The following is a 15331-nucleotide window of genomic DNA, read 5'->3' as shown; positions in this document are numbered from 1 at the left end:
TAAGCTATGCAGACAGTTGTAAAGAAAGAACATCTTTTTCTTCTGTTCTCTACTTGTTATAGTTACACAGTATTAGGGGTGTGGGCTGTATTAAAAGTATCCACTGTTCTCCCATGCTCTAACACACAGTAACTGTGTGTGCTGTTCTCACATTCTTCCTCTGTATGTACACATAAACAACAAGGCAGGGAAATATAAAAGGAATTTATTTTATTGTTTGGGTACATTATTGTTCAGTGTACATGCTCACATCTGAAACAAACTTTACGTGCTTGATAACTGTCCCACCCCGCAGACATCTACACACCAATACCGATTTATATTCATAGCGGCAAGTGCTATGTAGCTCCACATAGGGGACACAGGAAGTGACATATAACACCTTCATGCGGCGTCATAACCGCGTTGCAGTTACAGCCGCACCGGCAGAGCTCCAGAATATGCAACTCGGCCGGCTCACACGCGGACGCGCTTACAAGTGCGAGGGCCCGCCCAACGCTGCTTGCAGCTTTAATTATTTACTTGTTATTGTGGCTTTTTCATTTTCTTCATTTATGGATTTATTTGCCAGTGACCTAAAACCAGCCGAACACAGCTGTTAGTATTGGTTATTGAGTCCAGAGTCCATTTATATGAGTGCATTTTCTTTGCGCCTAATGATGTTCCCATTTGACAATGATATGAAGGAGAATTTAGTTGTTGTGCCAAGTCAGTGAACACAGAGAACATATATCATTAATGTAGTTTCTTGCCCTGTTGGATGTTGTGACTGCTGTCACAAAGGCTTCTAGTTTGACTCTCAATATGAAATATTTTGTATCTTTTTGTTTTCTTTAATCAAATATTCCATTTAGGATGTGAGCAGTTGCACTGAGTATTGGTGCTGACACACAGTCTAGTCATTTATTCTGATCTCAAACCTCTAATCTCTGTCATTCTCATCACAAATCTGAAAAGTACGACAGAAGTTAAGGTATAGCGTTCAGTAGGCAGTGGGTCAAGCTCACTAATTAAAGTGGTGAAAGTAAGGTGCCTCCACTAAAAATGGTACTCATTAAGTGGAGATATTTTCTGACATTTAAAGTACAAAAGAAAAACTGAGTGTTCATTAAATTGTCCTTGTAGTTCCAATGTTTTGTCATTCAAACGTTAACCACTAAAGATATGAGAATCTAATATCTACTTGGGCTGTTAGTCTCTTCTGAAAGAAAAATAATACCTGTGTTAAAGTCAATTAAGTTTTATTGGCATAACATTTTGATGAAAAGTATGTTACATAAGTGTATAGAGAGTGACAGCACAAGGTAAAGAAATGCAATTAATAGCAGCACACTCTACATTACAGATTGTGAGTTTTTGGCAAGCAAGTATTTGGTCTTAAACCAAAGTATTGGACAAATCAAAATATTGACCTGATGGTGGCGCTAGAGAAAAGGTTAAGAAATAAGCAACGTTATTATTTATCCTGTGGAGAACCTGAATGTGTGTATTAAATTTCACAACAATCCATCCAATAGTTGTCAATAATTTTCATTTCATCACCAATTCATTGATGTTTGTCATCTGGACAGGCTGTAACAAATTTCATGGCAAGCCTGATGGTGGCGCTAGAGGATAAGTGGTGGGAGCAAGTCATTACATGAATGATCGTACAAAAATTAATCTTAATCCGTCCAGTAGTTAATGAGATATTTCAAGTGGCGGACTAACTGACCCACATTGCCATAACTATGTTAAAAATAATGTAATGTGTGGCCTTCAGCCAAACCAGTGCTTTATCAATAAATATTAGATTTCAACTCTGAGACCGCAGATAATCTTATGTCTTGTATTTAAAAAAAAACATATGCTTGGTGTCACACAGTCCTTTAGGGCAAGGATCGCTTCATAATCGTTTCTCTTCTCTTCTCCCCTCAGCCTTCAGCAGTCGGTATAGCTGCTGTAATATAAAAGACCATTGTATCAGTCTTCGGCTGTACATGTTTTTGAGAGTATAAAGAGCTAATGTTTAATCTGTTGCTGAACAATTTGATAGAGATACAAGCTGAGATCTATTTCAACATCACATTTGAAAAGTATTTTCACACATATACATTAAACAGGGTGTCTCTATTGTTGAGTATTGGAATAATCAGTTCACCACTTTGCTCCAGGCTGAAATATCTGAAAAACTACTGGACGGATTGAGAGGGAATTTGGTGCACACATATATGGTCTCCAGAGGACTGTTAACTCTTTTGGATGTTTACATTCTGGATTTTAAAAACAATAAAGTTATAACTGAATAACTGAATTGTAAAGTCATACTGTCTGAAAACCTTGACAAAAATAATCCTTTGGAAAACTTGTGCCTCTAAATTTTCAACCTCCTACACTGCAAATAATGTCAAGAAATATTCCGTTTGTTGGATATAAACATGTAAGAGTTTTCTAGATTGCGAGTTACCCTATATACTAACAACTATTATAAAATGGGTAGATCAAATCAAGCAATCTGATTGGTCATAGTAGTGATATAATGAGCGTATACAACGGCAATGACATCGAATTCCTTTGCACAAATCCGTATCACTCTGCGACAAAGAGGGTTCGAGTTATAATCTGAGTTTTGTGGGGGTTGTCAGTGCCAAATCTGTACCGTCTGCTGGATCCGTTCTGCACGTGTGAAAGGTTCTGTCAGTCAAAGAAGGTTAGCGAAAATGTGCCTATTCAAGATAACAAAATGTTTTTTAATCACTGGAGATAAAGTGTTCACTATGATGTAATAGTATGTAAACTCAAGATGAAAAACCTTATTCAACAGTAATTTCTAATAATGACAACAATCTAACAAAGTTGCAACACAAAGGAGGCTAACCCTAGCTGCTAGCAGGCCGATGTGCACAGCTGTAGGGTTAGCCGGTCGACATGCATACAATCGCTAACTGTGGTTTAGGCACACACCACTGTCATGGTTAGGGTAAGGGTAAGGGGCTTTGGGAAGCTGTCAACACCTTTCACACTAACATAGCTAGCTACCTTGCTAGCTGCTAGGGCTTCCAGTCTAGACAGGGAGTCTCAAACAGATGCGCCCGGGGGTGATTCATATGCACACTGAAGGGTACCCTTTGCATTAAATACGATCAAATAACGCTTTGTCAGCCTTTCTGGTTTGTGTAACCTTCTTTGACAGACAGGACCACTTTTGCACGTGTGCAGATAGGGAACCGGCGGGCAGCACAGATTTGGTACCTACAGGGTTCTCAAGCCCCAATTACACCTGGTATTAAAATGTGATCTGATACAGATCACATTTTACCAGCGGAGATAAATAATTAAATAAATAAAGAGAGAGAGAGAGAGAGAGATAACTCATTGCTTATAACGTCATTGAACATTTCCATCTCTCAAACACGAAAACGCACAAACACAGAGCAGACTAGTACTTGCACCAGATGTCTGTGATATTGGAACAAAGTTTAAATTTCAATAGCCTGTTCAAAGACTATTGCTCAAGGAGTGATGCAATTCCGCCCTTTCCGACCGGAAAAAAGCGTTCAACGCGGAAAAGACACTCAGCGCCTCATCACGCTGCTGGCGTTTTTACCATGTTGTAAAATGCGGTGCTCCCATTGCAATGAATTGAAAAAAGACAAAGAAAGAAAACTTTGGTGGACACAGGTCCTTAACTGCTATTGCTTAAATAAATAATGCAGCAGGTTGTGATTACACCTGCAGGTTGTTTTTCTGCTAATTGGCCCCCAGGCTCTGGAACAGCCTGCCTGAGGAAATCAGGGCGGCTGAGTCAGTGAACTCTTTTAAGTCCCTTCTTAAAGCAAAAGTGGCATTGTGGCTTGGTCAGCTCTGCGTCCAATACAGCATGTGAATTCACATGCCCTAAAAAGCCATGAAATGTTTAGCAGAAGAGTTTGGCTTAACTCATATGGGACTTCAATAGCGCAAACAGAACATAGTCCATGTTTGCAGAGCTAATCCACACAAAATCTTTGTTCAAAGTTCAATTTCAAATCTAGTTGGATGTTTCTAAATTCTATTTTGAGTCAGTTGCTTGATCAAATTGTTAGGTAAACAGTCAAACACAGATAATGTATCTAATAATCATCTGTCATGTATATGAAAGCATGATAGTGACAGCCTATATGCTAAGGATCAAACTAGCTTTCATCCATGGATCTACTGGTGGATTGTGAGTCAAAAGCCAGCCCTTTTTCATTCCTTCTTCACCTCACTCTCTGCTCACTCTGACACAGCTCTTATAATAGGAGGGGACTTCAATACAGCAGGCAGTCACCGTATTTGGAAATCCACAGACACCCTAAAAAAATACTTGAGTGAATTTGGTCTTTGTGATGTTTGGCGTATTCAATGGTTAGCAGCTCAATTTTGAGCATCAGACTCAGATTCATCCTTTCACTATCCGCGATCACTCGCCGGTTTTTATCACTGAATTTAAAAAAAGAGTCACCACCAACTAGAAATTGGAGACCTAATACATTATTGCTCAAAGACCTGGATACATACAAAAAAGAAAGAGAGATTCCATGAATTACAGCTATAAAAAAAATATAAAAACATTAAACTGCCCATACTGTCTCCCCGCAGGAAGATGTGTTGAACAATCTGAGAAAATTAAAACTTGAATTAAATTAAATTTTTGATAATAAGACTCCAATTCCAGTTGCAAAGACCACGCTTGCAGAACTATAAACATGGCAATAAATCCAGCATATTCCTAGCAAACCAATTACAGTTTAGAGAAGACTAGAGAAGGTCACTCCTTGTATAATACACCCTGACCAAAAAGGTTTAATTAAGGACAGGAACTACACCAACAATACACGCAGACTACTTAATATAATAGACTATAACTTGGAAACTACAGTTGTTTCTTTAGATGCAGAGAAAGTATTGAATAGGGTAAATTGTAAATTTATATTCGCTACTTTACATAAATTTGATTTGGTAACTCCTCCATAGACTGGATTTAAAACATTATATAGTTCTCTAGGAGTTTCTGTCAGAATAAATGATCAAAGGGACACCAGGCAGGGTTGTCCACTCTCTCCCTTGCTAGTCGCCATTAGCAGCCACAATCAGACAAAATAAAAATATTAAACAAATTCAAATAGAAAATGAGACCACAAGATAAACCTTTATGCAGATGTTGTATTACCTTTCCTCCTAAACAAACTTCTCTTTCTGAGAAATTCACACTTACAAATACATTTTCATCCATCTCAGACTACTACTTAATTTCAGTAAATCCACTGTGTTACATGTAATGTGTGATGACTATATCTACCACACAGCTACAGTCAGGGAATAATAAATATCTAGATGTCACTATTTCCTCCAGGCTGTCAGAACTGTCATGGCTAAACTACACACCTCTACTTAAATCAATAGAGGATGACCTTGTGTGATGACAACATTGCTCATATCACTCATGGGAAGAACTGCCACCATAAAAATGATGGTCCTGCTCAAAATCAATTACCTGTTTTCAATGATACCCCCCTCCCCCCCACCCCCCCTCAGGCATCTGGTTTAAGTCACTGGACTCAACCTATAAAATTTTCAAAATTTTTATTAATAAAACTCCACAAATCAGTTTAAAAACTATGTAACAGTAGGAGACAGAACGGACCCAAACTGAGGGTTTGAAAAAGAGGTTTATTGAGGAAAAAGGGGGACGAGGTGGAAAGACGGGGAGAGGCAGACGAGGACGCGGGGGACCGAGTAGCTGGAGGAGCGGAAGGTGCTTAGGCTGGAGGTGTGAGGGAGGCTGGCAGACGGGGAGGAGAGGACGCGGTGACTGGGGACCAGGCTGGGTGCAAGGGGGGAAGCCGGAGGGCGTCGTGGAGGCGGTGAGAGGAGGAGGCTGGCGAGCAAGCCCGGCTGGCCGAACTGGGAGGCAGAGGTGAGTGAACCTGGCAGGAGGAAACAGACACAGGGTTAGTAGGTAACTGAGACGTGAAGCAAAGGGAAATTTCAAAAAAAGAGCCAGAACGAAGCGGCGACACCAAGTCAGGAGCTGCGGCGATCGAGCGAGGATGGAGTGGAATGGAGGTTAACAGGGATGCAGGTTAACGAGGTGCAGGTGTGGGTAGCCAGCCAGGCTCCGGAGCAGAGAGGGAGAGAGCACACAGAGAGAGAGAGAGAAGGCACAGGAGAAACCAGAATGCGAGGGAAAGGAGAAACAGGACACTCACCAACAGCCGGGCTGTCACCGTGACAAACTAACTTTTAAAAGCAAAAGATTGTGGTGTTTTAGAACTACCAAATTTTCATCATTACTTTCATGGCCAACAGACTACAATATATCTCAAAATGGATCAATCGGAACAAACATTCTGTAAGGAAATTAAAATTTCCAACATGCCATTCATCATTCGCCCATGCAGACTTACTCCAATCTGGAACCATCCTGACATCCTCCAAAATAAGAAAACGGTAAATTCCTCATTGTGGTGTGATAAAGGGATAAGACATCTAGAGCATGTCATCCAGGGCAATAACTTAAACCATTCCAGGCTCTAGTGGCACAATATGGAATTAGCAATAACAGCTTTCTTGAATATCAAAAACTTAAATCTCTCCTTAATTATGGATTAAAGTTTAACCAATTGGATCAACCTCCAATGATAACAGACTTTCTTAAATTCTCGCCCCTAAAACTACACTGAACAAAATTATTGCATGCATTATTATTGCAGCCGACATGCCTGCACAGCAGGGGAATTGCACAGGTGTGCCTGTGCAATTCCCCTGCTGTCTGATCAGCATCATGATATGCCACACCTTTAAGGTGGATGGATTATCTTGGCAAAGAGGAAGTGCTCACTAACACAGATTTTGTTAGATTTGTGAACAAGATTTGAGAGCAATAGGCCTTTTGTATACATGGAAAAGTCTTTGAGTTCAGCTCATGATGAATGGGGGCAAAAACAAAAGTGTTGCGTTTATAATTTTGTTCAGTGTATTTTTTTGCTCTTTGCAAACAAGGAAAAAAAAAGGCTATGCACAAGCTAAATCTAGTCGACATCTCGAGGCTACGAAACACTACAACCAGGGATTATTCCTTTTCCTGAATGGTTCATAAATCCTATTCTAGGATTGATCTCAAGCTGTTGGACTCTAAACAGATCTCTAGAGTTGTGGCCAAACAATATCACAATACCTTGATAAGCGATCACACTCCCATGTCACTCAACATCAGATTTAGCAACAGCTAAGGAGTATGCACCTGGACATTTGAAAACGCCTTGTTAAAGGTTTTTTAAAATTTGTGTCAGACAGGACGGTATTGCGTGACTCCTTGTAACTGGCTCCAAATCAGCCCTTGGGTCAGCCAACAGCTCCAATCTGGCATGGATGGAGAGACAAAATGTGCGCATTATATCTTCGTCAGTCATGCCAAAATATTGACATGAATGAAAAAAAAAAAAAAAAAAAAACACCTCTATTGAATTCAAATTTGCTTTATTGTCATGAATGTTGGGTGGCACGGTGGTGCACTGTTGCCTCACAGCAAGAAGGTTGTGGGTAAACACCAGTGTGTTTTTGAGTAAATGAAAATAGATAAAATTAAAACGTTAAACCACAGTAAACGTGTGTGTGACAAAGTGGGTTTGCTCACCACTTTTCTCATACAGGTCATTATCTCCATTACAACTTCTAGTTTATACATGTCTTTGTTTTTCCATGGCAAGTGCACCACTTACTATCCCAGGGTAATTGTGTTTTCGCATTATGTTACAGTCTATAGCCAAGCAAGATAAGTTAAAGTAAACACAGTCATTAGTTAGTTTCAGTTCCATTTTATTAGGTCAAGTTTAAACACGGTTTCATTGTTTCCCTGAATTAATACTTACAATTGTTTGTTCCTTTGTTCAGTTCCACCATGCAGGGGTGCGTTTCCCGTACAACCACGGAAGGTAGCATTGAACTATCTTGGTACGATGCATCGTTAAACTAACAAACATCTGAAGTACGACCGTTTCCCAAAACGGTCGTACCTTGTGTGAGAAGGGTACATGATGCTCTCTGTATCTCTTATGTAACTTGTGTTGCAATACTTAGTGAGTCTTAGATAAGAGGAAGTTGTGTTGACACTAACACATACATTGTGATTCAATCATCCACACATCCATATCACTACACAGACACACCACTCTGGGTACAGTTACCTCTATAAATTGTCAGGCTGATTGCGGTTTGGTGGGCTGCGGTGGGATTGTGGGGCAATTGTCGATGCATCTTGATGCATTGTGCTTTTTCCCTGGGCAGGGTCTCTGAATGGCTGCTGGGCGTTTAGTTTGTGCATTGGAGTCCGGGGGAGGCATTACCTCGTTGGCTTGGAGGGACCTGTTTGCGTCCCTGTTTTGCTTCGTTGGCCTCGGATCCGTGCTTCCCCATTTCTGTTGGCCAGTTGTTGGACCCCTCTGGATACTGAGGTATATAGTTAGTTTTCAGGATGTGCAGTGTGGGTGCTTGACGGGTGGGTGGGTTGTTGGCATACAGCTGAGCTAGTTGATTTTGCCTCGTTGCTGGGTTGGGTGGTCTTGCACGGCGGCTGGGGGGCGCGCTGGGCATGGGGGATGTCGGCTGGTGCCGGGAGCCTTAGTTTTTTCCGGCGGTTGGGGGGACGGCGGACTTTTATTGGCGGGTGCACGGTGACCTGTGCGGCGCGTTTGCTGCCAGGCTGGGACTTGCTGCTGGTGTTTCTCTCCGCTGGCTTTCGCTGTCGTGTTGTTCCGTTTGTGACACAGTTTTGAGGTGAAGGCAGGGTTGAGCAGGTTGGAGGACCCAAATGCAGGACGCAAGGCAAAGGAGGTACAGTTCAAGGGGTTTTAATAAACAAACAAAGGCGAGCACACTTACAAACAGAGTGGCTGATTGACTGAGTCCAAAAACAAAGACTGTCCAACAGAAATCCAAAAGGGTGAAAACCAGAATCCAAAACTGAGCAGGGTAACAGGTATATATACACAGGGACTAACGAGCAGGGCAGGAGCAACACAGGTGAAAGACATGAGGCTAACGAGGCAGAGAGAGAGAGTGAGAGAGAAAACAGAGACAGACATGCAGAGGGATCACTGGGGTAACAGACATGACAAGGGTTACCGAACACTAGACGAAAGACAAGACAGACCCCCAAAACCCAACAGACCAAAATAACTAAACACAAAAGTGCAAAACACCGCATGGCAGACAGGCAGAGTGTGATGTTTGCTCTCTCTCGTTTGCCCGACCTCGCACGCAGGATTCGCGGGAGGCTGCTGGGCATTGGGTGTCGCCGTGCTCCCGCAGTGTGCGCGTTGGGCTCGTCACTTGTGCATTGGTGTTGATGATTGCGTGGCATTTGGGCATTTTGGTTGTTCGCTGCGCAGTGGTGGGGTGCTGGGTGGGGGGGGAGCACTGGTCTATGTTGTGTGCGCGCGGTGGTCGGTCCGGGCGCTGCTCTTCCGCGGGTTACGTTTTTTGCGTTCCATCGGCATTACGTTGTCAACTGGCATTTGGTTCGTGGTCTTCCGCGTTTGCATCGCGGTGCGTCTGGGAGTCTTTGGTTTTTTTTGATTTATTCTTTTTCTTTCTCCCACCCCTATTGGCTACTGGGGTTCTTGCCTGCCTGTTGCTGGGGTAGGTGTGGCACAGTCGTGGCATCCCACTCTCACTAACAACTACATTCTTTAACAGGCTTATGCGCACACACATGTACACACACACACATACAGACACATTCACCCACACGCACACAGACACAATCAGTCTCACACATAGACACAAACAAATTTAGGTTGTCCCTGATAGAATTATTCCTGATGCTTTTCTTTCAGTTACTTATTTAAATTAATTATTATTCCAGCTCTCGTGGCTGTGCTGTGTTGCTTATTTAGTGTGTGTGACTGTTTCTTGTTTTCATTTTTCTCTTAGTTGTCTTACTATGTCAGCTGTTCATTGCTGCTGTTCGGCTGGTTGTCTTTTACTATTATTATTATTATTTTTATTGTTTGTTTTTGTTTGTGTTTGTTTGTTGTGTTTTTCTCCTCCCCAAGCCCCCCTCTCTGTTTTATTCCAGGTTTCGTTGCTTTCTGCAATTGGTGTTTCCTACTGCTTTTCCCTGTTGTCCCCACATTCCATCCCCCTTTCCCCCTTCTCTTACAGGTGTTGTCCTTTCTCTGTGCTGTCTGTTTGTGCCCCCCCATCCCCGTGTCTGCCCCCCGTCTGGCCCGGTGACAAATCAATACATAATTAAATAAATAATAAAACAGACAAAGGAGTATTTTAATACTCTCTTGTTAAAGTAAAATCTGTCTGGCACAATATGGTATCCAGGTGATTATACTCTATACTAGGCTGCTGGGCAGGACAGGTTTAAAAATAAATAAATAAATAAATAAATTGTCAGGCTGCATAGGAAGAGACAGATACATATCTGCAATTGCTTTTGGTTTGGTAATAAAGGTCTCGAAACTTAAGGCACTGTCTCATCTGATCTCTTCTCATCAACAACCCGGTGAAGTCGACTTACTTCAACAATTTGGGGGCTCGTCCGGGATGAGAGTGAAATCATCGATTTGGCCCTTGACTGAGCACAAAGGAACGAAGTAGTTCGGACCGGTCATCTTAAAAAGGTGAGCAGAACCTGTTTTAACGAATCTGCAGATTTGACCTGAATTGATCCAAATTTAGAGCTAAATCGGTCTGAGTGCGACGTCGTTTAAAAGAGAAAGTGCATTAACTGGAGGAGATTATTGGTTATGGTAAAAGGGTTTAAAAAGTGAATATTGTGTCCTTGATTTGGCATATCCACTTCTCTCTTGACGGGGAGGGAAGGCTCAGGTCCCTTAGGGTTAAAGTCCCTAGAGCGCGGGGTTACTGGCCCGGGGAATTCAGGACCTCCGAATTCTAAGGATAAAAGGTGATTTACATGAAGTGTTGGTAGTGAATGAATTGTATGAGTGTGTGAAAGATACTCTCCAGGGCAATATTGGGTGCTAGTGTCTCAAACACGAAAAACCTCCCCTTTATTTCACGGATACCTAACGGTGACAACGAAGTGAATAAAGGAAGTTAAGTGAGAAGTAGTGTTTGATTGGGTCAGTTGCTCGGGTGAATTCCATACAAACTGACTGGCTAGTACACATTACTGGCAGGCTAAGGATGGATGGAGAGTTTGACAGAGAAATTGATGATGGGGATGGGGGCCATGTTAGCCGTGGGGAGAACAAATTGAAAATGCAGTAGTGGTGGTAGACATAAGACATAAGAGAAAAGATAGAGACAAAGAAAAGGAGGAAGCAAAGCGCAAACTGGAGAGTGTAGTTGCAGAGGAAGCACCTGGACCAGAAGGGGTGGGTGCGCTGCACGGTGTAGTATGAAAGAAGATACGAGAAGGTGAGTGGAAGTTGGACGAAGCGCGCGAACAGAAGGCAACAGCAGGGCTGATGCACAAGAGGAAGTGGAGAAAAGAAGAAAAGAGATGGGAGGAGGAGAGACAGAAATGGACAGAATTTGGCCCTCGGAGACTGGAGAGCAGTAGCAGCCAGGTGTATGGCCAGACATGTGTTGAGGGACCTAGAACAGGAGGCCCATACAGATGATGATCCTGATGAGACACCATTTGCAGTGGTGGTTGGTAGAATAGGTGAGGCCATGAGAAACAGATTTCCCCTGCCAAACTCAGCGAAGGTCCCTAAGCTGCCCTGAAAATCAGAACAGAGCCCCAGAGACTATTTAGAGCAGAGTAAGGAGACATGGACCAAGCACACAGGGTGCCATCCAGGGAAAGACGGATTTCATCAGGAGTGGTTCTGTAGGGCTGTATTGGAGGGGGTTCCAGGAGCAGTGAAGGATGCTATATTAGCTAATCCTCATCTACCAGGTAGTGACTCACAGGTTCGGGAGAGACATTTAGTCCACCACTTACAGAGAGCTAAAGATCAGGAGGCAGGGAAAGATAATGAGGTTAAGGAGCTACAGACTCAGCTTCTTAAATTGGAACTGGGGGAAGCAAGGCAGAAAATAAATGAGAAAATGAAAACTACACCACAGCCTACAGGTAAGCAAATGGTGGCTGGAATTCCACCTCCGGACACGTATCCCATGCCACCTTGGGTGGATCCACACCACTCACACCACTCACAGTGGAACCGACTGTGGAGGCCTCCCAGGGGAGGTAACAGGGGAGGTAGAGGATGGGGGAGAGACAGAGTTGAACCCCCATGGTGACCTCAGTGGGGAGGAGCTTGCTTCATCTGTGGCATGGAAGGTCACTGGGCTCGAGAATGGCCTAACAACCAACAGCAACAGCACCACCAAACACAACCCAGAGGGCGGGGCAAGAGGAGTAGTGGCACCAAACCCACTGGCCGCACCCAGAGGACAATACCCTCAGGGGGACCTGACCAACTGGGACTGGTCTGGACAGAGCCCAGACCAAGGAGCTCAGTTATGAAACACCCCACAGAGAGACCTAGACAGCGGGGGAAAGGCAGACCCCATGCTGTCCATAGAGGTCAACAACAGAAAAATGCCATTCCTAGTTGACACCGGGGCTACCTTTTCCACCATTAATAAAAGCCAACCGAAGAAAGACATTTCAGCAAAAACTGTAGAGGTGGTAGGTTTCTCTGGGGTAGGACAGAAGCTGCCATTAACTAAACTTTTGCTGACAAAGTTGGGGAGACAGTGCTTACTCCATCCCTTCGTACTCTCACCCACTGTTCCTGTGAACCTGTTAGGGAGGGACCTGTTGATCAAACTTGGTGCCACAATTCTTTGTAGTGCAGATGGACTGGTAGTTACTCTGCCAGATGAGACTCAGTTCCTCTGTGGTCACTCCTACACGGGCCCTGGACAGTGGTTGTTGAAGCCCTTTCAGTGTGAATCTGCTGACATTTACTGGAGCCTCCTAGAACCTGAAACACCAACAGGAGGCGGACTCATGAGCTCATTCCTGATGTGGAAACTGTGGATCTCCTTGCTTGAACCCTACACTCCTCCCCCTGACCCTCCCCATGTGACGCTCTTCTATGACAGACACAATACCCAGTGGTACCAGCAACATTTTGCAGAAACAACTGACGGGAAAAAGTGGGATATAACCTCCCAGAACTTGCATGTGGGCCCGGAGGGGGTTGCATCAGCTACCATGCTAACTGCAGAATAGGCTGAGTGGTATAAGATGTCAGAGGAAGCTGTGCCACATGTTTCTCTGGCACTTCACCCCAAACATCAAGCCAAAGATTTAGGACCCATGGTCAAGAGGTCGTTGGCCTGCTCGGACTGGGTTCCAACCCAGTTCCCACAAGTGTCTTTTTCCCCCAGCTGCAAAACTTATTGCATTCACTTGCAGTGCACAGACATAGTCACACTGCAACATGAGATGGTGCCTAGAGATCATGGCAGGGAAAAGATGGATCACCCTAGTGCAGGACCTTTGATAGACACTCTCCCCAAATCACTGTGAGGGTCCCACGGACGTGGGTCTCACTGATTGTAACCCAATCTCTTTTACCATTCAATCTGTGCCACCTTTTTGGCTTAGGCAAAATCCACAAAAACCAGCTGCGGAGGAAGGGATAGCAGTGACAATTGATGGTTTGATAGGTCCTGGAGCCCTCACAGTCACCCTGGAACACTCCCATTTTACCTGTAGAGGAAGCAGGCACAGGGAAGTACCGTAGGATGCATGATTTGAGGTGCGTTAACTCCACCACACCCACCATTCCTGTGCCTCACCCTTATGTGGCTTTGAACAATGTGGCCCCAAATCACAGATGTTTCTGAAACAGAGGGGGTGGTAAATGTGGTACTGTTTCAGAAAAAAGGGGGAGAACGTAGAGTGCTGATGTAGTGATGTGAAGTGTAATGCTGGACAACATGGAAAAAAGACTCCCACAGTGCACTCAACACGCTGCAGGGGTAGCAAAAATCATTCAGAAAACGGCACACATTGTCTCTGTCACCCTCTACACGTACTCACATCTCACAGTATAGTGGCCTATGTGAACTCTCAGACATTTACAATGACATCATTGAGACAACAGAGAGCTCAGCAAAGTGCTAGAGGCACCTAATTTGAATTTCACACATGAAGGAATCAACATGGCAGTAAGGAGCTCTGTTAATCAGGAAACAGGGTTTACTCCATATGAACTAATGACATTCACATGTACATGTGTTCAGGGCGGGACTCTCATCCTACATGTACACTTTGGTCCAGATGTGAGCATGTACACTGAAGTTACAACAACTTCCTGTGTCATGGCGAATCATCGATGCTACAGACACGCCCATTGACGAAAACTCGCAAATAGCACAACTTTTCATAGTCAATGCCTTTAGAAGACACAGCAGAAATTTGACGTCGATCCGACTAAATCCCTAGGAGGAGGAGTTACAGTACGAAGTGTGTAAATCATCAAAAAATGGCCATAAAATTCAAAATGGCCGACTTCCTGTTGACTTTAGGGTACGGGTTCTTGAGGCTTTTTTGTGCGTCTTGGTACGATACATGTCCCCAGAAAATTTCGTGCATGTAGGTTGAACGTGAATGAGGGGCTAACTTTTTCCAATTTTCTATGTGGTGCTAGCGAGTCATTTTGCTACGCCCATGCGCGAAACCCATAAAATACGAAATTTTTCACCAGTTCTGACATGTGTGCAAAGTTTGGTGAGTTTTCGATTATGCTCAGGTCCCCAAAAAGGAGCTTACTTTGCAGAAAAAAAAAAGAAAAGAAATTAAAGCTGCAAGCAGCGTTGGGCGGGCCCTCGCACTTGTAGCGCGTGAACCGGCCGAGTTGCATATTCTGGAGCTCTGCCGGTGCGGCTGTGAATTTGCAACGCGGTTCCGACGCCGCATGAAGGTGCTATATGTCACTTCCTGTGTCCCCTATGTGGAGCTACATAGCACTTGCCGCTATGAATATAAATCGGTATTGGCGTGTAGATGTCTGCGGGGTGGGAGAGTTATCAAGCACGTAAAGTTTGTTTCAGATGTGACCATGTACACTGAACAATAATGTACCCAAACAATAAAATAAATTCCTTTTATATTTCCCTGCCTTGTTGTTTATGTGTACATACAGAGGGAGAATGTGAGAACACACATTTCATCGTTACTGTGTGTTAGAGCATGGGAGAACAGTGGATACTTTTAATACAGCCCACACCCCTAATACTGTGTAACTATAACAAGTAGAGAACAGAAGAAAAAGATGTTCTTTCTTTACAACTGTCTGCATAGCTTATTCATATTGTGTAATGAATGAAAATAAATAGGCCTACTAGGATCCTCTCTACTTTGACATTTAAGATTAGCTTG

At 43.5% G+C, this 15331-nt stretch overlaps 1 protein-coding gene across 1 annotated transcript in view; it reads left to right on the top strand.

Annotated features, from left to right (window-relative positions):
• reck (reversion-inducing-cysteine-rich protein with kazal motifs) overlaps positions 1-15331 on the top strand; it is a 116356-nt gene that overhangs the window by 99865 nt on the left and 1160 nt on the right. The gene's annotated exons all lie outside the window — the stretch shown is intronic.

The sequence above is a fragment of the Micropterus dolomieu genome, linkage group LG01, assembly GCF_021292245.1.
Source record: "Micropterus dolomieu isolate WLL.071019.BEF.003 ecotype Adirondacks linkage group LG01, ASM2129224v1, whole genome shotgun sequence".
In the NCBI taxonomy this organism is placed as follows: Eukaryota; Metazoa; Chordata; class Actinopteri; order Centrarchiformes; family Centrarchidae; genus Micropterus; species Micropterus dolomieu.
This window is presented reverse-complemented; position numbering and strand designations above follow the sequence as displayed.